At 43.3% G+C, this 19,983-nt stretch overlaps 19 non-coding genes and 6 pseudogenes across 19 annotated transcripts; all 25 read right to left on the reverse strand.

Annotated features, from left to right (window-relative positions):
- Positions 1 to 129: 129 nt before the first annotated feature.
- LOC142511316 (5S ribosomal RNA) lies at positions 130 to 247 on the reverse strand (annotated as a pseudogene).
- A 726-nt stretch (positions 248 to 973) lies between these two features.
- On the reverse strand, positions 974 to 1,092 carry LOC142507068 (5S ribosomal RNA). Its single transcript, XR_012805333.1, has one exon. It is a non-coding gene; the product is annotated as a 5S ribosomal RNA (ribosomal RNA).
- Positions 1,093 to 1,776: 684 nt separating this feature from the next.
- LOC142509771 (5S ribosomal RNA) lies at positions 1,777 to 1,895 on the reverse strand. Its single transcript, XR_012807926.1, has one exon. It is a non-coding gene; the product is annotated as a 5S ribosomal RNA (ribosomal RNA).
- Positions 1,896 to 2,577: 682 nt separating this feature from the next.
- On the reverse strand, positions 2,578 to 2,699 carry LOC142512712 (5S ribosomal RNA; annotated as a pseudogene).
- A 454-nt stretch (positions 2,700 to 3,153) lies between these two features.
- Positions 3,154 to 3,272, reverse strand: LOC142508437 (5S ribosomal RNA). Its single transcript, XR_012806649.1, has one exon. It is a non-coding gene; the product is annotated as a 5S ribosomal RNA (ribosomal RNA).
- A 680-nt stretch (positions 3,273 to 3,952) lies between these two features.
- LOC142512622 (5S ribosomal RNA) lies at positions 3,953 to 4,072 on the reverse strand (annotated as a pseudogene).
- A 594-nt stretch (positions 4,073 to 4,666) lies between these two features.
- LOC142512783 (5S ribosomal RNA) lies at positions 4,667 to 4,788 on the reverse strand (annotated as a pseudogene).
- Positions 4,789 to 5,243: 455 nt separating this feature from the next.
- On the reverse strand, positions 5,244 to 5,362 carry LOC142508310 (5S ribosomal RNA). The gene has a single exon (XR_012806530.1). It is a non-coding gene; the product is annotated as a 5S ribosomal RNA (ribosomal RNA).
- Positions 5,363 to 6,045: 683 nt separating this feature from the next.
- Positions 6,046 to 6,164, reverse strand: LOC142512337 (5S ribosomal RNA; annotated as a pseudogene).
- Positions 6,165 to 6,833: 669 nt separating this feature from the next.
- Positions 6,834 to 6,952, reverse strand: LOC142515784 (5S ribosomal RNA). Its single transcript, XR_012811610.1, has one exon. It is a non-coding gene; the product is annotated as a 5S ribosomal RNA (ribosomal RNA).
- A 349-nt stretch (positions 6,953 to 7,301) lies between these two features.
- On the reverse strand, positions 7,302 to 7,421 carry LOC142508758 (5S ribosomal RNA). Its single transcript, XR_012806961.1, has one exon. It is a non-coding gene; the product is annotated as a 5S ribosomal RNA (ribosomal RNA).
- Positions 7,422 to 8,096: 675 nt separating this feature from the next.
- LOC142506919 (5S ribosomal RNA) lies at positions 8,097 to 8,215 on the reverse strand. The gene has a single exon (XR_012805191.1). It is a non-coding gene; the product is annotated as a 5S ribosomal RNA (ribosomal RNA).
- A 684-nt stretch (positions 8,216 to 8,899) lies between these two features.
- On the reverse strand, positions 8,900 to 9,017 carry LOC142507441 (5S ribosomal RNA). Its single transcript, XR_012805700.1, has one exon. It is a non-coding gene; the product is annotated as a 5S ribosomal RNA (ribosomal RNA).
- A 684-nt stretch (positions 9,018 to 9,701) lies between these two features.
- Positions 9,702 to 9,819, reverse strand: LOC142515102 (5S ribosomal RNA). The gene has a single exon (XR_012810963.1). It is a non-coding gene; the product is annotated as a 5S ribosomal RNA (ribosomal RNA).
- Positions 9,820 to 10,502: 683 nt separating this feature from the next.
- Positions 10,503 to 10,620, reverse strand: LOC142509999 (5S ribosomal RNA). The gene has a single exon (XR_012808141.1). It is a non-coding gene; the product is annotated as a 5S ribosomal RNA (ribosomal RNA).
- Positions 10,621 to 11,303: 683 nt separating this feature from the next.
- LOC142517266 (5S ribosomal RNA) lies at positions 11,304 to 11,421 on the reverse strand. Its single transcript, XR_012813020.1, has one exon. It is a non-coding gene; the product is annotated as a 5S ribosomal RNA (ribosomal RNA).
- A 679-nt stretch (positions 11,422 to 12,100) lies between these two features.
- On the reverse strand, positions 12,101 to 12,219 carry LOC142516811 (5S ribosomal RNA). The gene has a single exon (XR_012812585.1). It is a non-coding gene; the product is annotated as a 5S ribosomal RNA (ribosomal RNA).
- Positions 12,220 to 12,902: 683 nt separating this feature from the next.
- Positions 12,903 to 13,021, reverse strand: LOC142507261 (5S ribosomal RNA). Its single transcript, XR_012805521.1, has one exon. It is a non-coding gene; the product is annotated as a 5S ribosomal RNA (ribosomal RNA).
- A 554-nt stretch (positions 13,022 to 13,575) lies between these two features.
- LOC142509614 (5S ribosomal RNA) lies at positions 13,576 to 13,694 on the reverse strand. Its single transcript, XR_012807780.1, has one exon. It is a non-coding gene; the product is annotated as a 5S ribosomal RNA (ribosomal RNA).
- Positions 13,695 to 14,461: 767 nt separating this feature from the next.
- Positions 14,462 to 14,580, reverse strand: LOC142510928 (5S ribosomal RNA; annotated as a pseudogene).
- A 678-nt stretch (positions 14,581 to 15,258) lies between these two features.
- Positions 15,259 to 15,377, reverse strand: LOC142509135 (5S ribosomal RNA). Its single transcript, XR_012807322.1, has one exon. It is a non-coding gene; the product is annotated as a 5S ribosomal RNA (ribosomal RNA).
- A 555-nt stretch (positions 15,378 to 15,932) lies between these two features.
- Positions 15,933 to 16,051, reverse strand: LOC142509615 (5S ribosomal RNA). Its single transcript, XR_012807781.1, has one exon. It is a non-coding gene; the product is annotated as a 5S ribosomal RNA (ribosomal RNA).
- A 768-nt stretch (positions 16,052 to 16,819) lies between these two features.
- On the reverse strand, positions 16,820 to 16,938 carry LOC142508991 (5S ribosomal RNA). Its single transcript, XR_012807185.1, has one exon. It is a non-coding gene; the product is annotated as a 5S ribosomal RNA (ribosomal RNA).
- A 676-nt stretch (positions 16,939 to 17,614) lies between these two features.
- On the reverse strand, positions 17,615 to 17,733 carry LOC142514136 (5S ribosomal RNA). The gene has a single exon (XR_012810045.1). It is a non-coding gene; the product is annotated as a 5S ribosomal RNA (ribosomal RNA).
- Positions 17,734 to 19,187: 1,454 nt separating this feature from the next.
- LOC142510079 (5S ribosomal RNA) lies at positions 19,188 to 19,306 on the reverse strand. Its single transcript, XR_012808211.1, has one exon. It is a non-coding gene; the product is annotated as a 5S ribosomal RNA (ribosomal RNA).
- Positions 19,307 to 19,983: the final 677 nt, after the last annotated feature.

Raw genomic sequence — 19,983 nt, forward strand, 5'->3', positions numbered from 1 at the left:
TTTGTCCAAATTCCGCAGTGCCCGAGCTACGTTGATTTCACATGTCTTATCTGGTCCCGATCCAGATTCAGATGATTTGAGCCTAAAATCGTCTGTCAACAAGTAATCAAAAATAGAAAAACCTGAAAAGGGGTGCAACAAGAGGAATTCCAGGGGGTCACCCATCCTAGTACTGCTCTCGCCCAAGCTTGCTTAACTTCGGAGTCCTGATGGGATCCGGTGCATTAGTGCTGGTATGTTCGCAACCGACATTGAGTGGGATGTTTATTCTTATATCCCTCGAGTATGTGTGGAGCGGGCGGCGATTGACAACACGCGGCACTGCACTCGCCCAATCAGAACCATGAAGTTAAGCGTTCTTGCGCGATGGCAGAGCTAGAATGGGTGACCTCCCTGGGAAATCCCTGTGTCGCGACCGTTTACGTAAATTATGGCTAAAACAGTCGAAATAATTGTTTTTAATTAGTTAACCGTCTCCGGAGTAATCTGCGTCATACCCTTCTGCCCAGAACCGGTTCACGACAACAGAAATCGTTAAATGTTCCCAGAAAATAGAAAAAAAATAAGAATTAGAAAATAACGAATGTAAAGCTATTATTATGCCTGGTATACGATAAAATGGAACCGGAATCGAATTTTGGACTTCCTAAGCGGATTTCTCGAGGAAACAGAAGCTTAACAGAATCGGAAAATCGCAAATTAGAGGGTCTTAGAGAAGGAATAAGGCTAAAATCTGTCCAGCTCATTGCGGAGTAATGAGTCTCGTTGGTTTGCCCGTTTACAATCAAATTAGGCTATAATTTTGTCTAAATCCGGCAGTGCCCGAGCTATGTTGATTTCACATGTCTTATCTGGTCCCGATCGAGGTTCAGACGATTTTCCCACATGTCTTATCTGGTTCCGATCGAGGTTCAGATGATTTGAGCTGAAAATCGTCTTTCAACAAGTAATCAAAAATAGAGAAACACGAAAAAGGGAGCAACACGAGGACTTCCCAGGGGGTCACTCATCCTTGTACTGCTCTCGCCCAAGCACACATAACTTCGGAGTTCTGATGGGATCCGGTGCATTAGTGCTGGTATGATCGCACCCGACATTGAGTGGGATGTTTATTCTTATATCCCTCGAGTACGTGTGGAGCGGGCGGCGACGGACAACACGCGGCACTGCTCTCGCTCAATCAAAACCATGAAGTTAAGCGTTCTGGCGCGATGGCAGAGCTAGGATGGGTGACCTCCCAGGGAAGTCCTCGTGTCGCGACCGTTTACGTAAATTATGGATAAAACAGTCGAAAATAATTTTTTTTATTGAGTTAACCGTCTCCGGAGTAATCTGCGTCATACCCTTTCACACAGAACCAGTCTCACGACAACAAAAATTGCTAAATGTTACCAAAAAATAGAAAAATATAAGAAGAAGAAAATAGCGAATGTAAAGCTATTATTATGCCTGAGATACGATAAAATGGAAACAGAATCGAATTTCGAACTTCCTTAGCGGATATCTCGAGGAAACAGAAGCTTAACAGAAGCGGAAAATTTCAAATTAGAGGGTCTTAGAGAAGGAATTCGGCTAAAATCTCGTCAGCTCCTCTTGGAGTAATGAGTCTCGTTCGTTTGCCAGTTTACAATCAAATTAGGCTACAATTTTGTCCAAATCCGGCAGTGCCCGAGCTAGGTTGATTTCACATGTCTTATATTGTCCCGATTGAGATTCAGATGATTTGAGCCGAAAATCGTCTGTCAACAAGTAATCAAAAATAGAAAAACACGAAAAGGGGTGCAACACGAGGACTTCCCAGGGGGTCACTCATCCTATTACTGCTCTCGCCCAAGCACACATAACTTCGGAGTTCTGATGGGATCCTGTACATTAGTGCTGGTATTATCGCACCCGACATTGAGTGAGATGTTTATTCTTATATCCCTTGAGTACGTGTGGAGCGGGCGGCGATGGACAAAACGCGGCACTGCTCTCGCCCAATCAAAACCATGAAGTTAAGCGTTCTGGCGCGATGGCAGAGCTAGGATGGGTGACCTCCCTGGAAAGTCCTCGTGTCGCAACCGTTTACTTAAATTATGGATAAAACAGCCGAAAATAATTTTTTTTAAGGAGTTAACCGTCTCCGGAGTAATCTGCGTCATACCCTTCCACACAGAACCGGCTCACGACAACAAAAATATCTAAATGTTACCAAAAAATAGAAAAAATAAGAAGAAGAAAATAGCGAATGTAAAGCTATTATTATGCCTGAGATACGATAAAATGGAACCGGAATCGAATTTCGAACTTCCTAAGCGGATTTCTCGAGGAAACGGAAGCTTAACTGAAGAGGAAAATCGCAAATTAGAGGGTACTAGAGAAGGAATTCGGCTAAAATCTCGCCAGCTCATTGCAGAGTAATGAGTCTCGTTCGTTTGCCCGTTTACAATCAAATTAGGCTACAATTTTGTCCAAATCTGGCAGTGCCCGAGCTACGTTGATTTCACATGTCTTATCTGGTCCCGATCGAGATTCAGATGATTTGAGCCGAAAATCGGCTGTCAACAGGTAATCAAAAATAGAAAAACACGAAAAGGGGAGCAATACGAGGACTTCCCAGGGGGTCACCCATCCTAGTACTGCTCTCGCCCAAGCACGCTTAACTTCGAAGTTCCTATGGGATCCGGTGCATTAGTGTTTTTAATGTGTTAACCATCTCCGGAGTAATCTGCGTCACACCCTTTCGCACAGAACCGGTTCACGGCAATATAAATCGCTAAATGTTCCCAGAAAATAGAAAAAAAATAAGTAGAAGAAAATAGCGAATGTAAAACTATTATAATGCCTAAGATACGATAAAATGAAACAGGAATCGAATTTCGAACTTCCAAAGCGGATTTCTCGAGGAAACGGAAGCTTAACAGAATCGGAAAATCGCAAATTAGAGGGTCTTAGAGAAGAAATTTGGCTAAAATCTCGTCAGCTCATTGCGGAGTAATGAGTCTCGTTGGTTTGCCCGTTTACAATCAAATTAGGCTATAATTTTGTTCAAATCCGGCAGTGCCTGAGCTACGTTGATTTCACATGTCTTATCTGGTACCGATCGAGGTTCGGATGATTTGAGCCGAAAATCGTCTTTCAACAAGTAATCAAAATAGAGAAACACGAAAAGGGGTGCAACACGAGGACTTCCTAGGGTATCACTCATCCTAGTACTGCTCTCGTCCAAGCACACATAACTTCGGAGTTCTGATGGGATCCAGTGCATTAGTGCTGGTATGATCGCACCCAATATTGAGTGGTATGTTTATTCTTATATCACTCGAGTACGTGGGGTGTGGGGGGCGATGGACAACACACGGCACTGCTCTCGCCCAATCAAAACCATGAAGTTAAGCGTTCTGGCGCGATGGCAGAGCTAGGATGGGTGACCTCCCTGGGAAGTCCTCGTGTCGTGAACGTTTACGTAAATTATGGATAAAACAGTCGAAAATAATATTTTTAATGAGTTAACCGTCTCCGGAGTAATCTGCGTCATACCCTTCCACAGAGAACAGGCTCACGACAACAAAAATTGCTAAATGTTACCAAAAAATAGAAAAAAATAAGAAGAAGAAAATAGCGAATGTAAAGCTATTATTATGCCTGTGATACGTTAAAATGGAACCGAAATCGAATTTCGAACTTCCTAAGCGGATTTCTCGAGGAAACGGAAGCTTAACTGAAGCGGAAAATCGCAAATTAGAGGGTCTTAGAGAAAGAATTCGGATAAAATCTCGCCAGCTCATTGCAGAGTAATGAGTCTCGTTCGTTTGCCCGTTTACAATCAAATTAAGCTACAATTTTGTCCAAATCCGGCAGTGCCCGAGCTACGTTAATTTCAAATGTCTTATCTGGTCCCGATCGAGATTCAGATGATTTGAGCCGAAAATCGTATGTCAACAAGTAATCAAAAATAGAGAAACACGAAAAGGGGCATACAAGAGGACTTCCCAGAAGGTCACCCATCCTGGTACTGCTCTCGCTAAAGCAGGCTTAACTTCGGAGTTCTGATGAAATCCGGTGCATTAGTGCTGGTATGATCGCACACGACATTGAGTGGGATGTTTATTTTTATATCCCTCGAGTACGTGTGGAGCGGGCGGCGATGGACAACACGCGGCACTGCTCTCGCCCAATCAGAACAATGAAGTTAAGCGTTCTGGCGTGATAGCAGAGCTAGAATGGGTGACCTCCCTGGGAAGTCCTCCTGTCGCGACCAGTTTACATAAATTATGGCTAAAACAGTAGAAATATTTGTTTTTAATGAGTTAACCATCTCCGGAGTAATATGCGTCATACCCTTCCGCACAGAACCGGCTCTCGACAACAAAAATCGCTAAATGTTCCTAGAAAATAGAAAAAAAATAAGAATAAGAAAATAGCGAATGTAAAGCTATTATTATGCCTGAGATACGATAAAATGGAACCGGAATCGAATTTCGAACTTCCTAAGCGGATTTCTCGAGGAAACGGAAGCTTAACTGAAGCGGAAAATCGCAAATTAGGCTACAATTTTGTCCAAATCCGGCAGTGCCCGAGCTACGTTGATTTCACATGTCTTATCTGGTCCTGATCGAGATTCAGATGATTTGAGTCGAAAATCGGCTGTCAACAAGTAATCAAAAATAGAAAAACACGAAAAGGGGAGCAATACGAGGACTTCCCAAGGGGTCACCCATCCTAGTACTGCTCTCGCCCAAGCACGCTTAACTTCGAAGTTCATATGGGATCCGGTGCATTAGTGTTTTTAATGAGTTAACCATCTCTGGAGTAATCTGCGTCACACCCTTTCGCACAGAACCGGTTCACGGCAATATAAATCGCTAAATGTTCCAATAAAATAGAAAAAAAATAAGTAGAAGAAAATAGCGAATGTAAAGCTATTATAATGCCTAAGATACGATAAAATGGAACAGGAATCGAATTTCGAACTTCCAAAGCGGATTTCTCGAGGAAACGGAAGCTTAACAGAATCGGAAAATCGCAAATTAGAGGGTCTTTGAGAAGGAATTCGGCTATAATCTCGTATGCTCATTGCGGAGTAATGAGTCTCGTTGGTTGGCCCGTTTACAATCAAATTAGGCTATAATTTTGTCCAAATCCGGCAGTGCATGAGCTACGTTGATTTCACATGTCTTATCTGGTCCCGATCGATGTTCAGATGATCTGAGCCGAAAATCGTCTTTCAACAAATAATCAAAAATAGAGAAACACGAAAAGGGGTGCAACACGAGGACTTCCCAGGGTATCACTCATCCTAGTACTGCTCTCCCCCAAGCACACATAACTTCGGAGTTCTGATGGGATCCGGTGCATTAGTGCTGGTATGATCGCACCCAAAATTGAGTGGTATGTTTATTTTTATATCGCTCGAGTACGTGTGGTGTGGGCGGCGATGGACAACACACGGCACTGCTCTCGCCCAATAAAAACCATGAAGTTAAGCGTTCTGGCGCGATGGCAGAGCTAGGATGGGTGACCTCCCTGGTAAGTCCTCGTGTCGCGACCGTTTACGTAAATTATGGATAAAACAGTTGAAAATAATTTTTTTTAATGAGTTAACCGTCTCCGGAGTAATCTGCGTCATACCCTTCCACACAGAACAGGCTCACGACAACAAAAATTGCTAAATGTTACCAAAAAATAGAAAAAAATAAGAAGAAGAAAATAGCCAATGTAAAGCTATTATTATGCTTGGGATACGATAAAATGGAACCGGAATCGAATTTCGAACTTCCTAAGCGGATTTCTCGAGGAAACGGAAGCTTTACTGAAGCGGAAAATTGCAAATTAGAGGGTCTTAGAGAAGAAATTCGGCTAAAATCTCGCCAGCTCAATGCAGAGTAATGAGCCTCGTTCGTTTGCCCGTTTACAATCAAATTAGGCTACAATTTTGTCCAAATCCGGCAGTGCCCGAGCTACGTTAATTTCAAATGTCTTATTTGGTCCCGATCGAGATTCAGATGATTTGATCCGCAAATCGTATGTCAACAAGTAATCAAAAATAGAAAAACACGAAAAAAGATGCAACAAGAGGACTTCCCAGGAGGTCACCCATCCTTGTACTGCTCTCGCCCAATCACGCTTAACTTCATAGTTCTGATGAAATCCAGTGCATTAGTGCTGGTATGATCGCACTCGACATTGAGTGGTATGTTTATTGTTATATCGCTCGAGTACGTGTGGTGTAGGCGGCGATGGACAACACACGGCACTGCTCTCGCCCAATCAAAATCATGAAGTTAAGCATTCTGGCGCGATGACAGAGCTAGGATGGGTGACCTCCCTGGTAAGTCCTCATGTCGCGACCGTTTACGTAAATTATGGATAAAACAGTCGAAAATAATTTTTTTTAATGAGTTAACTGTCTCCGGAGTAATCTGCGTCATACCCTTCCACACAGAACCGGCTCACGACAACAAAAATCGCTAAATGTTCCTAGAAAACAGAAAAAAAATAGCGAATGTAAAGCGATTATTATGCCTGGGATACGATAAAATGGAACCGGAATCGAATTTTTGACTTTCTAAGCGGATTTCTCGAGGAAACGGAAGCTTAACAGAAGCGAAAAATCGCAAATTAGAGGGCTTTAGAGAAGGAATTTTGCTAAAATCTCGCCAGCTCATTGCGGAGTAATGAGTCTCGTTCGTTTGCCCGTTTACAATCAAATTAGGCTACAATTTTGTCCAAATCCGACAGTGTCCGAGCTACGTTGATTTCACATGTCTTATCTGGTCTCGATCGAGATTCATATGATTTGAGCCGAAAATCGTCTGTCAAAAAGTAATCAAAAATAGAAAAACAAGAAACGGGTGCAACACGAGGACTTCCCAGGGGGTCACTCATCCTAGTACTGCTCTCGCCCAAGCACACATAACTTCGGAGTTCTGATGGGATCCGGTGCATTAGTGCTGGTATGATCGCACCCGACATTGAGTGGGATGTTTATTCTTATATCCCTCGAGTACGTGTGGAGCAGGCGGTGACGGACAACACACGGCACTGCTCTTGCTCAATCAAAACAATGAAGTTAAGCGTTCTGGCGCGATGGCAAAGCTAGAGAAGGAATTCGGCTAAAATCTCGCCAGCTCATTGCGTAGTAATGAGTCTCGTTCGTTTGCCCGTTTACAATCAAATTAGGCTACAATTTTGTTCAAATCCGGCAGTGCCCGAGCTACGTTAATTTCCAATGTCTTATCTGGTCCCTATCGAGATTTAGATGATTTGAGCCAAAAATCATATGTCAACAAGTAATCAAAAATAGAAAAACACGAAAAGGGGTGCAACACGAGGACTTCCCAGGAGGTCACCCATCCTAGGTATAGCACTCGCCCAAACACGCTTAACTTCGGAGTTTTGATGGGATCCGGTGCATTAGTGCTGGTATGATCGCACCCGACATTGAGTGGGATGTTTATTCTTATATCCCTCGTGTACGTGTGGAGCAGGCGGCGATGGACAACACGCGGCACTGTTATATCCCAATCAGAACCATGAAGTTAAGTGTTTTGGCGCGATGGCAGAGCTTGGATGGGTGACCTCCCTGGGAATTCTTCGTGTCGAGACGATTTACGTAAATTATGGCTAAAACAGCCGAAATAATTGTTTTAAATGAGTTAACCGTCTCCGGAGTAATCGGCGTCATACCATTCCGCACAGAACCGGCTCACGACAACAAAAATCGCTAAATGTTCCCAGAAAATAGAAAAAAAAATAAGAAGAATAAAATAGCGAATGTAAAGCTATTATTATGCCTGAGATACGATAAAATGGAACAGGAATCGAATTTCGAACTTCCTAAGCGGATTTCTCGATGAAACGACAGAATCAGAAAATCGCAAATTAGAGGGTCTTAGATAAGGAATTCGGCTAAAATCTCGCCAACTCATTGCGGAGTAATGAGCCTCGTTCGTTTGCCCGTTTACAATCAAATTAGGCTACAATTTTGTCCAAATCCGGCAGTGCCCGAGCTACGTTGATTTCACAAGTTTTATCTGGTCCCGATCGAGATTCAGATGATTTGAGCCGAAAATCATCTGTCAACAAGTAATTAAAATAGAAAAACACGAAGAGGGGTGCAACACGAGGACTTCCCAGGGGGTCACTCATCCTAGTACTGCTCTCGCCCAAGCACACATAACTTCGGAGTTCTGATGGGATCCGGTGCATTAGTGTTGGTATTATCGCACCCGACATTGAGTGGGATGTTTATTTTTATATCCTCGAGTACGTGTGGAGCGGGAGACGATGGACAACACGCGGCACTGCTCTCGCCCAATCAAAACTATGAAGTTAAGCGTTCTGGCGCGATGGCAGAGCTAGGATAGGTGACCTCCCTGGGAAGTCCTAGTGTCGCGACCGTTTACTTAAATTATGGATAAAACAGCCAGAAATAATTTTTTTTAATGAGATAACCGTCTCCCGAGTAATCTGCGTCATACCCTTCCACACAGAACCGGCTCACGACAACAAAAATCGCTAAATGTTCCCAGAATATAGAAAAAAAATAAGAAGAAAAAAATAGCGAATGTAAAGCTATTATTATGCCTGAGATACGATAAAATGGAACTGGAATCGAATTTCGAACTTACCTAAGCGTATTTCTCAAGGAAACGGAAGCTTAACAGAAGCGGAAAATCGCAAATTAGAGGGTCTTAGAGAAGGAATTCGGCTAAAATCTCGCCAGCTCATTGCGGAGTAATGAGTCTCGTTCGTTTGCCCGTTTACAATCAAATTAGCCTACAATTTTGTCCAAATCCAGCAGTGCCCGAGCTACGTTGATTTCACATGTCTTATCTGGTCCTGATCAAGATTCAGATGATTTGAGCCGAAAATCGGCTACCAACAAGTAATCAAAAATAGAAAAATACGAAAAGGAGTGCAACACGAGGACTTCCCAAGGGGTCACCCATCCTAGTACTGTCTCGCCCAAGCACGCTTAATTTCGAAGTTCTGATGGGATCCGTTGCATTAGTGCTGGTATAATCGCACCCAAAATTGAGTGAAATTTTTATTCTTATATCTCTCGAGTACGTGTGGAGCGGGCGACGATGGACAACACGCGGCACTGCTCTCGCCCAATCAGAACGATGAAGTTAAGCGTTCTGGCGCTATGGAAGAGCTAGGGTGGGTGACCTCCCTGGAAAGTCCTCGTGTCGCGACCCTTTATGTAAATTATAGCTAAAAGAGTCGAAACAATTGTTTTTAATGAGTTAACCGTCTCCGGAGTAATCTGCGTCATACCCTTCCGCACAGAACCGGCTCACGGCAACAAAAATCGCTAAATGTTCCCAGAAAATAGAAAAAAAAATAAGAAGAATAAAATAGCGAATGTAAAGCTATTATTATGCCTGAGATACGATAAAATGGAACAGAAATCGAATTTCGAACTTCCTAAGCGGATTTCTCGAGGAAACGGAAGCTTAACAGAAGCGGAAAATCGCAAATTAGAGGGTCTTAGAGAAGGAATTCGGCTAAAATCTCGCCAGCTCATTGCGGAGTAATGAGTCTCGTTCGTTTGCCCGTTTACAATCAAATTAGCCTACAATTTTGTCCAAATCCGGCAGTGCCCGAGCTACGTTGATTTCACATGTCTTATCTGGTCCTGATCAAGATTCAGATGATTTGAGCCGAAAATCGTCTACCAACAAGTAATCAAAAATAGAAAAATACGAAAAGGAGTGCAACACGAGGACTTCCCAAGGGGTCACCCATCCTAGTACTGTCTCGCCCAAGCACGCTTAATTTCGGAGTTCTGATGGGATCCGGTGCATTAGTGCTGGTATAATCGCACCCAACATTGAGTGAGATTTTTATTCTTATATCTCTCGAGTGCGTGTTGAGCGGGCGACGATGGACAACACGCGGCACTGCTCTCGCCCAATCAGAACCATGAAGTTAAACGTTCTGGCGCGATGACAAAGCTAGGATGGGTGACCTTCCTGGGAAGTCCTCGTGTCGCGACCGTTTACGTATATTTTGGCTAAAACAGTCGAAATATTTGTTTTTAATGAGTTAACCGTCTTCGGAGTAATCTGCGTCATACCCTTCCGCACAGAACCGGCTCACGGCAACAAAAATCGCTAAATGTTCCCAGAAAATAGAAAAAAAATAAGAAGAAGAAAATAGCGAATGTAAAGCTATTATTATGCCTGAGATACGATAAAATGAAACAGGAATCGAATTTCCAACTTCCTAAGCGGATTTCTCGAGGAAACGGAAGATTAACAGAAGCGGAAAATCGCAAATTAGAGGGTTTTAGAAAAGGAATTCGGCTAAAATCTCTCCATCTCATTGCGGAGTAATGAGTCTCGTTCGTTTGCCCGTTTATAATCAAATTAGCCTACAATTTTGTCCAAATCCGACAGTGCCCGAGCTACGTTGATTTCACATGTCTTATCTGGTCCCGATCGAGATTCAGATGATTTGAGCCGAAAATCGTATGTCAACAAGTAATCAAAAATAGAAAAACACGAAAAGGGGTGCAACACGAGGACTTACCAGGGGGTCACCCATCCTAGTATTGCTCTCGCCAAGCACGCTTAACTTCGGAGTTCTGATGGGTTCCGGGGCATTAGTGCAGGTATGATCGCACCCGACATTGAGTGGGATTTTTATTCTTATATCTCTCGAGTAGGTGTGGAGCGGGAGACGATAAACAACACGTGGCACTGCACTCGCCCAATCAGAACCATTAAGTTAAGCGTTCTGGCGCGATCGCAGAGCTAGGATGGGTGACCTTCCTGGGAAGTCCTCGTGTCGCGACCGTTTACGTAAACTATGGCTAAAATAGTCGAAATAATTGTTTTTAATGAGTTAACCATCTCCGAAATAATCTGCGTCATACCCTTCCGCACAGAACCGGCTCACGGCAACAAAAATCGCTAAATGTTCCTAGAAAATATAAAAAAAATAAGAAGAAGAAAATAACGAATATAAAGCTATTATTATGCCTGAGATACGATAAAATGGAATAGGAATCGAATTTCGAACTTCCTTAGCGGATTTCTAGATGAAACGGAAGCTTAGCAGAAGCGGAAAATCGCAAATTAGAGGGCCTTAGAGAAGGAATTCGGCTAAAATCTCGCCAGCTCATTGCGAAGTAATGAGTCTCGTTAGTTTGCCCGTTTACAATCAAATTAGGCTACATTTTTGTCCAAATCCGGCAGTGCCTGAGCTACGTTGATTTCACATGTCTTATTTGGGCACGATCGAGATTCAGATGATTTGAGCCGAAAATCGGCTGTCAACAAGTAATCAAAAATAGAAAAACACGAAAAGGGGTGCAACACAGGGACTTCCCATGGGTCACCCATCCTAGTACTGCTCTTGCCCAAGCACGCTTAACTTCGGAGTTCTGATGGGATCCGGTGCATTAGTGTTGGTATTATCGCACACGACATTGAGTGGGATTTTTATTCTTATATCTCTCGAGTACGTGTGGAGCGGGCGACAATGGACAACACGCGGCACTGCTCTCGCCCAATCAGAACCATGAAGTTAAGCGTTCTAGCGCGATGGCAGAGCTAGGATGGGTGACCTCCCTGGGAAGTTCTCGTGTCGCGACCGTTTATGTAAATCATAGCTAAAACAGTCGAAATAATTGTTTTTAATGAGTTAACCGTCTCCGGAGTAATCTGCGTCGTACCCTTCCACACCGAACCGGCTCACGGCAACAAAAATTGCTAAATGTTCCCAGAAAATAGAAAAAAAATAAGAAGAAGAAAATAGCTAATGTAAAGCTATTATTATGCCTGAGATAAGATAAAATGGAACAGGAAACGAATTTCGAACTTCCTAAGCGGATTTCTCGAGGAAACGGAAGCTTAACAGAAGCGGAAAATCTCAAATTAGAGGGTCTTAGAGAAGGAATTCGGCTAAAATCTCGCCAGCTCATTGCGGAGTAATGATTCTCGTTCGTTTGCCCGTTTACAATCAAATTAGCCTACAATTTTTTCCAAATCCGGCAGTGCCCGAGCTACGTTAATAAACATGTCTTATTAGGTCCCGATCGAGATTCAGATGATTTGAGTCGATCGGCTGTCAACAAGTAATCAAAAATAGAAAAACACGAAAAGGGGTGCAACACGAGGACTTCCCAGGGGGTCACACATCCTAGTACTGCTCTTGCCCAAGCACGCTTAACTTCGGAGTTCTGATGGTATCCGGTGCATTAGTGCTGGTATGATCGCACCCGACATTGAGTGAGATGTTTATTCTTATATCTCTCGAGTACGTGTGGAGCGGGCGACGATTGACAACACGCGGCACTGCTCTCGCCCAATCAGAACCATGAAGTTAAGCGTTCTAGCGCGATGGCAGAGCTAGGATGGGTGACCTTCCTGGGAAGTCCTCGTGTCGCAACCGTTTACGTAAATTATGGCTAAAACAGTCGAAATAATTGTTTTTAATGAGTTAACCGTCTCCGGAGTAATCTGCGTCATACCCTTTTCCGCACAGAACCGGCTCACGATAACAAAAATCGCTAAATGTTCCCAAAAAATAAAAAAAATAAAAAGAAAAAAATAGCGAATGTAAAACTATTATTATGCCTGGGATACGATAAAATGGAACAGGAATCGAATTTTGAACTTCCTAAGCGGATTTCTCGAGGAAACGGAAGCTTAACAGAAGCGGAAAATCGCAATTTAGAGGGATTTAGAGAAGGAATTCGGCTAAAATCTCGCCAGCTCATTGCAGAGTAATGAGTCTCGTTCGTTTGCCCGTTTACAATCAAATTAGCCTACAATTTTGTCCAAATCCGGCAGTGCCCGAGCTACGGTTATTTCACATTTCTTATTTTGTATCGATCGAGATTCAGATTATTTGAACCGAAAATCGCCTGTCAACAAGTAATCCAAAATAGAAAAACACGAAAAAGGGTGCAACACGAGGACTTCCCAGCGGGTCACCCATCCTAGTACTGCTCTCGCCCAATCACGCTTAACTTCGGAGTTCTGATGGGATCCAGTGCATTAGTGCTAGCATGATAGCACCCGACATTGAGTGGGATGTTTATTCTTATATCTCTCGAGTACGTGTGGAGCGGGCGACGATGGACAACATGCGGCACTGCTCACGCCCAATCAGAACGATGACGTTAAGCGTTCTGGCGCGATGGTAGAGCTAGGATGGGTGACCTCCCTAGGAAGTCCTCGTGTCGCGACCGTTTATGTAAATTATAGCTAAAACAGTCGAAATAATTGTTTTTAATGAGTTAACCGTCTCCAGATTAATCTGCGTCATACCCTTTTCCGCACAGAACCGGCTCAGGATAACAAAAATCGCTAAATGTTCCCAAAAAATAAAAAAAATAAGAAGAAGAAAATAGCGAATGTAAAGCTATTATTATGCCTGGGATACCATAAAATGGAACCAGAATCGAATTTCGGACTTCCTAAGAGGATTTCTCGAGGAAACGGAAGTTTAACAGTCAAATTAGCCTACAATTTTGCCCAAATTCGGCAGTGCCCGAGCTACTTTCATTTCACATGTATTATCTGGTCCTGATCGAGATTCAGATGATTTGAGCCGAAAATCGTCTGTCAACAAGTAATGCAACACGAGGACTTCCCCGGGGGTCACCCATCCTAGTACTGCTCTCGCCCAAGCACGCTTAACTTCGAAATTCTGAAGGGATCCGGTGCATTAGTTCTAGTATGATCGCACCCATCCTAGTACCGCTCTCGCCCAATCACGCTTAACTTCGGAGTTCTGATGGGATCCAGTGCATTAGTGCTAGCATGATAGCACCCAACATTGAGTCGGATGTTTAATCTTATATCTTTCGAGTACGTGTGGAGCGGGCAACGATGGACAACACGCGGCACTACTCTCCCCCAATCAGAACCATGAAGTTAAGCGTTCTGGCGCGATGGCAGAGCTAGGATGGGTGACCTTCCTGGGAAGTCCTCGTGTCGCCACCGTTTACGTAAATTATGGCTAAAACAGTCGAAATAATTGTTTTTAATGAGTTAACCATCTCCGGAGTAATCTGCGTCACACCCTTCCGCACAAAATCGGCTCACTGCAATATAAATCGCTAAATGTTCCCACAAAATAGGAAAAAAATAAAAAGAAGAAAATAGCGAATGTAAAGCTATTATTATGCCTAAGATACGATAAAATGGAACATGAATCGAATTTCGAACTTCCTAAGCGGATTTCTCGATGAAACGGAAGCTTAACAGAAGCGAAAAATCGCAAATTAGAGGGTCTTAGAGAAGGAATTCGGCAAAAATCTCGCAAGCTCATTGCGGAGTAATGAGTCTCGTTCGTTTGCCCGTTTACAATCAAACTAGGCTACAATTTTGTCCAAATCCGGTAGTGCCCGAGCTACGTTGATTTCACATGTCTTATCTGGCCCCGATCGAGATTCAGAGGATTTGAGCCGAAAATCGTCTGTCAACAAGTAATCAAAAATAGAAAACCAAGAAAAGGGGTGCATCATGAGGACTTACCAGGGGGTCACCCAACCTAGTACTGCTCTCGCCCAAGCACGCTTAACTTCGGAGTTCTGATGGGATCCGGTGCATTAGTGTTTGTATTATCGCACCCGACATTGAGTGGGATTTTTATTCTTATATCTCTCGAGTACGTGTGGAGCGGGCGACAATGGACAACACGCGGCACTGCTCTCGCCCAATCAGAACCATGAAGTTAAGCGTTCTAGCGCGATGGCAGAGCTAGGATGGGTGACCTCCCTGGGAAGTTCTCGTGTCGCGACCGTTTATGTAAATCATAGCTAAAATAGTCGAAATAATTGTTTTTAATGAGTTAACCGTCTCCGGAGTAATCTGCGTCATACCCTTCCGCACAGAACCGGCTCACGGCAACAAAAATAGCTAAATGTTCCAGAAAATAGAAAAAAAAAAGAAGAAAATAGCGAATGTAAAACTATTAATATGCCTGAGATACGATAAAATGGAACAGGAATCGAATTCGAACTTCCTAAGCGGATTTCTCGAGTAACCGGAAGCTTAACAGAAGCAGAAAATCGCAAATTAGAGCGATTTAGAGAAGGAATTCGGCTAAAATCTCGCCAGCTCATTGCAGAGTAATGAGTCTCGTTCGTTTGCCCGTTTACAATCAAATTAGCCTACAATTTTGTCCAAATCCGGCAGTGCCCGAGCTACGGTTATTTCACATTTCTTATTTTGTATCGATCGAGATTCAGATTATTTGAACCGAAAAATCGCCTGTCAACAAGTAATCCAAAATAGAAAAACACGAAAAAGGGTGCAACACGAGGACTTCCCAGCGGGTCACCCATCCTAGTACTGCTCTCGCCCAATCATGCTTAACTTCGGAGTTCTGATGGGATCCAGTGCATTATTGCTAGCATGATAGCACCCGACATTGAGTGGGATGTTTATTCTTATATCTCTCAAGTACGTGTGGAGCGGACGACGATGGACAACACGCGGCACTGCTCACGCCCAATCAGAACGATGACGTTAAGCGTTCTGGCGCGATGGTAGAGCTAGGATGGGTGACCTCCCTAGGAAGTCCTCGTGTCGCGACCGTTTATGTAAATTATAGCTAAAACAGTCGAAATAATTGTTTTTAATGAGTTAACCGTCTCCAGATTAATCTTCGTCAGTACCCTTTTCCGCACAGAACCGGCTCAGGATAACAAAAATCGCTAAATGTTCCCAAAAAATAAAAAAAATAAGAAGAAGAAAATAGCGAATGTAAAGCTATTATTATGCCTGGGATACCATAAAATGGAACCAGAATCGAATTTCGGACTTCCTAAGCGGATTTCTCGAGGAAACGGAAGTTTAACAGTCAAATTAGCCTACAATTTTGTCCAAATCCGGCAGTGCCCGAGCTACTTTCATTTCACATGTATTATCTGGTCCTGATCGAGATTCAGATGATTTGAGCCGAAAATCGTCTGTCAACAAGTAATGCAACACGAGGACTTCCCCGGGGGTCACCCATCCTAGTACTGCTCTCGCCCAAGCACGCTTAACTTCGAAATTCTGAAGGGATCCGGTGCATTAGTTCTAGTATGATCGCACCCATCCTAGTACCGCTCTCGCCCAATCACGCTTAACTTCGGAGTTCTGATGGGATCCAGTGCATTAGTGCTAGCATGATAGCACCCGACATTGAGTGGGATGTTTAATCTTATATCTTTCGAGTACATGTGGAGCGGGCAACGAATGGACAACACGCGGCACTACTCTCCCCCAATCAGAACCATGAAGTTAAGCGTTCTGGCGCGATGGCAGAGCTAGGATGGGTGACCTTCCTGGGAAGTCCTCGTGTCGCCACCGTTTACGTAAATTATGTCTAAAACAGTCGAAATAATTGTTTTTAATGAGTTAACCATCTCCGGAGTAATCTGCGTCACACCCTTCCGCACAAAACCGGCTCACGGCAATATAAATCGCTAAATGTTCCCACAAAATAGAAAAAAAATAAAAAGAAGAAAATAGCGAATGTAAAGCTATTATTATGCCTAAGATACGATAAAATGGAACATGAATCGAATTTCGAACTTCCTAAGCGGATTTCTCGATGAAACGGAAGCTTAACAGAAGCGAAAAATCGCAAATTAGAGGGTCTTAGAGAAGGAATTCGGCAAAAATCTCGCCAGCTCATTGCGGAGTAATGAGTCTCATTCGTTTGCCCGTTTACAATCAAACTAGGCTACAATTTTGTCCAAATCTGGTAGTTCCCGAGCTACGTTGATTTCACATGTCTTATCTGGCCCCGATCGAGATTCAGAGGATTTGAGCCGAAAATCGTCTGTCAAAAAGTAATCAAAAATAGAAAACCAAGAAAAGGGGTGCATCATGAGGACTTACCAGGGGGTCACCCAACCTAGTACTGCTCTCGCCCAAGCACGCTTAACTTCGGAGTTCTGATGGGATCCGGTGTATTAGTGTTGGTATTATCGCACCCGACATTGAGTGGGATTTTTATTCTTATATCTCTCGAGTACGTGTGGAGCGGGCGACAATGGACAACACGCGGCACTGCTCTCGCCCAATCAGAACCATGAAGTTAAGCGTTCTAGCGCGATGGCAGAGCTAGGATGGGAGACCTCCCTGAGAAGTTCTCGTGTCGCGACCGTTTATGTAAATCATAGCTAAAACAGTCGAAATAATTGTTTTTAATGAGTTAACTGTCTCCGGAGTAATCTGCATCATACCCTTCCGCACAGAACCGGCTCACGGCAACAAAAATAGCTAAATGTTCTAGAAAATAGAAAAAAAAAGAAGAAAATAGCGAATGTAAAACTATTAATATGCCTGAGATACGATAAAATGGAACAGAATCGAATTTCGAACTTCCTAAGCGGATTTCTCGAGTAACCGGAAGCTTAACAGAAGCAGAAAATCGCAAATTAGAGGGTCTTAGAGAAAGAATTTGGCTAAAATCTCGCCAGCTCATTGCGGAGTAATGAGCCTCGTTCGTTTTCCAGTTTACAATCAAATTAGCCTACAATTTTGTCCAAATCCGGCAGTGCCCGAGCTACGTTTATTTCACATGTCTTATTCGGTCCCGATCGAGATTCAGATGATTTGAGCCGAAAATCGTTTGTCAACAAGAAATCAAAAATAGAAAAACACGAAAAGGGGTGCAACACGAGGACTTCCCAGGGGGTCACCCATCCTAGTACTGCTCTCGCTCAAGCACGCTTAAATTCGGAGTTCTGATGGGATCCGGTGCATTAGTGCTGGTATGATCGCACCCGACATTGAGTGGGATTTTTATTCTTATATCTCTCGAGTACGTGTGGAGCGGGCGACGATGGACAACACGCGGCACTGCTCTCGTCCAATCAGAACAATGAAGTTAAGCGTTCTGGCGCGATGGCAGAGTTAGGATGGGTGACCTCCCTGGGAAGTCCTCGTGTCACGACCGTTTACGTAAATTATAGCTAAAACAGTCGAAATATCTGTTTTTAATAAGTTAAACGTCTCCGGAAAAATCTGCGTCATACCCTTTTCCGCACAGAACCGGCTCACGACAACAAAAATCGCTAAATGTTCCGAAAAAATAGAAAAAAAAATAAGAAGAAGAAAATAGCGAATGTAAAGATATTATTATGCCTGGGATACCATAAAATGGAACCAGAATCAAATTTCGGATTTTCTAAGCGGATTTCTCGAGGAAACGGAAGCTTAACAGAAGCGGAAAATCGCAAATTAGAGCGTCGTAGAGAAGGAATTCTGCTAAAATCTCGGCAGCTCATTCCGTAGCAATGAGTTACGCAATGAGTTTCGTTCGTTTGCCCGTTTACAATCAAATTAGCCTACAATTTTGTCCAAATCCGGCAGTGCCCGAGCTACGTTGATTTCACACGTCTTATCTGGTCCTGATCAAGATTCAGATAATTTGAGCCGAAAATCGTCTGTCAACAAGTAATCAAAAATAGAAAAACACGAAAAGGGGTGCAACACGAGGACTTCCAAGCAGGCTTAACTTCGGAGTTCTGATGGGATCCAGTGCATTAGTGCTGGTATGATCACACCCGACATTGAGTGCGATTTTTATTCTTATATCTTTCGAGTACGTGTGGAGCGTGCGACGATGGACAACACGCGGCAGTGCTCTCGCCCAATCAGAACCATGAAGTTAAGCGTTCTGACGCGATGGCAAAGATAGGATGGGTGACCTTCCTGGGAAGTCCTCGTGTCACGACCGTATACGTTAATTATGGCTAAAACAGTCGAAATAATTGTTTTTAATGAGTTAACCGTTTCCGGAGTAATCTGCGACATACCCTTCCGCACAGAACCAGCTCACAGCAACAAAAATCGCTAAATGTTCCAAGAAAATAGAAAAAAAATAAGAAGAAGAAAATAACGAATGTAAAGCTATTATTATGCATGAGATACGAGAAAATGGAATATGAATCGAATTTCGAACTTCTTAAGCGGATTTATCGATGAAACGGAAGCTTAACTGAAGCGGAAAATCGTAAATTAGAGGGCTTTAGAGAAGGAATTCGGCTGAAATCTCGATCCGCAATGAGCCTCGTTCGTTGCCCGTTTACAATCAAATTAGGCTACAATTTTGTCCAAATCCGGCAGTGCCCGAGCTACGTTGATTTCACAAGTTTTATCTGGTCCCGATCGAGATTCAGATTATTTTAGCCGAAAATCGGCTGTCAACAAGTAATAAAAAATAGAAAAACACGAAAAGGGTTGCAACACGAGAACTTCCTAAGGGGTCACCCATCCTAGTACTGCACTCGCCCAAGCACGCTTAACATCGGAGTTCTGATGGGATCCGGTGCATTAGTTCTAGTATGATAGCATTTGACATTGAGTGGGATGTTTATTCTTATATCTCTCGAGTACGTGTGGAGCGGGCGACGATGGACAACACGCGGTACTGCTTTCGCACAATCAGAACCATGAAGTTAAGCGTTCTGGCGCGATGGCAGAGCTAGGATGGGTGACCTCCCTGGGAAGCTCTCGTGTCGCGACCGTTTACGTAAATTATGGCTAAAACAGTCGAAATAATTGTTTTTAATGAGTTAACCGTCTCCGGAGTAATCTGCATCATACCCTTCCGCACAGAACCGACTCAAGGCAACAAAAATCGCTAAATGTTCCCAGAAAATAGAAAAAAAATAAGAAGAAAAAAATATCGAATGTAAAGCTATTATTATGTCTGAGATACGATAAAATGAAACCTGAATCGAATTTCGAACTTCCTAAGCGGATTTCTCGAGGAAACGGAAGCTTAACAGAAGCGGAAAATCGCAAATTAGAGGGTCTTAGAGAAGGAATTCGGCTAAAATCTCGCCAGCTCATTGCGGAGTAATGAGTCTCGTTCGTTTGCCTATTTACAATCAAATTAGGCTACAATTTTGTCTGAATCCGGCTGTGCCCGAGCTACGTTGATTTCACATGTCTTATCTGGTCCGATCGAGATTCAGATGATTTGAGCCGAAAATCGTCTGTCAACAAGTAATCAAAAACAGAAAAACAC

This window comes from Primulina tabacum, chromosome 10 (assembly GCF_025594145.1).
Source record: "Primulina tabacum isolate GXHZ01 chromosome 10, ASM2559414v2, whole genome shotgun sequence".
Classification (NCBI taxonomy): Eukaryota; Viridiplantae; Streptophyta; class Magnoliopsida; order Lamiales; family Gesneriaceae; genus Primulina; species Primulina tabacum.